This window comes from Condylura cristata, unplaced genomic scaffold, assembly GCF_000260355.1.
Source record: "Condylura cristata isolate star-nosed mole 26May11 unplaced genomic scaffold, ConCri1.0 scaffold00014, whole genome shotgun sequence".
Taxonomy (NCBI): domain Eukaryota; kingdom Metazoa; phylum Chordata; class Mammalia; order Eulipotyphla; family Talpidae; genus Condylura; species Condylura cristata.
Genome location: NW_004567115.1, coordinates 48,460,628 through 48,461,783, shown reverse-complemented (window position 1 = coordinate 48,461,783; position 1,156 = coordinate 48,460,628).

The following is a 1,156-nucleotide window of genomic DNA, read 5'->3' as shown; positions in this document are numbered from 1 at the left end:
ATGTTTCTTCATCTAAAATCATGGTGAACATTGTATATGTTATCAAAATAATTTAATCTGAAATATTAAAAAATACAGTTCTTTAACAGAAATTTCACTAGTCATGGAACCAAAGTGACTTAGCAACTATCTGAACTTAAAAGACTGTATCCTTCTTTTTCAAGCGATGGGACTGAAGTGCTTGAGGAGTGTTCAATTGTTAGTTATTCCCTTATCAATCAGCAAATATCTTCCCTGAGTATTTTATTATCAACATGAGATCTTGTATATAATGATACTAATAATAACATATTACATGTTTGCTTTTTTATTTACAGTATTTTCATTATACTGAAATAATAATGTCATGTATATTTTTGCTTAGTGACCACTTCATAGTCTGATACTTCATTTACATTCAATTACAGATACCAAATTAGATATCACTTTGTAAACTATCATAAAACAAGACAAGATATACTACTACCTCTATCAAGTTACCCTAATTTAATTTTAATGACAAGCTGATTTTGTGATCAAACTGAAATATTACATGATGAGGAATTTTTCTACATTTTACATTATAAAATAAAATATTTTTACCTCTATGATCCTGTGATTAGAAAAATAGAAAGGAGAGACAAAAGATGGTAAGCTGAAAACATCCCTGAAATTCTAATTTGTTTGCTGAAATGGAAGCTACTCGTTAATTGACAGCTGAACCATAAGGTATGGTAAACATGCTATCAGAAGAATTCTAGCCACTTGATAAAAAAAAAAAAGAAAAAAACTGTGCTGTCTTCTCCCTCCATGAGTCCCTTCCATTCACCTTTACCTCCCAAGACTGAATAATAGTCAAATATTTTCTTTATACTCCCATACTGGTATAAATACCAACACTCTGTTTTTGTGTCAATGGCTATGAATTTGGGACTTGCCAAAGACTTGTGTGGCTTACTGGATTTTTTTTTTTAAATCAAAATCGTATCTAAAATAAGTTCAACATTAAATAACAAGCTGGAAGGATCAACTCCAGCCTATAACAAATTCACTCTTCCAGCCTATACACATTAAGGGCTACAGCACAGAATCTTTGCAGTCGATGGATTTGAACTGGAGGGTACAGCATAATACCTAAGCAAGCATTCCATGGTGAGCTGAGGGATGACTGTAAACA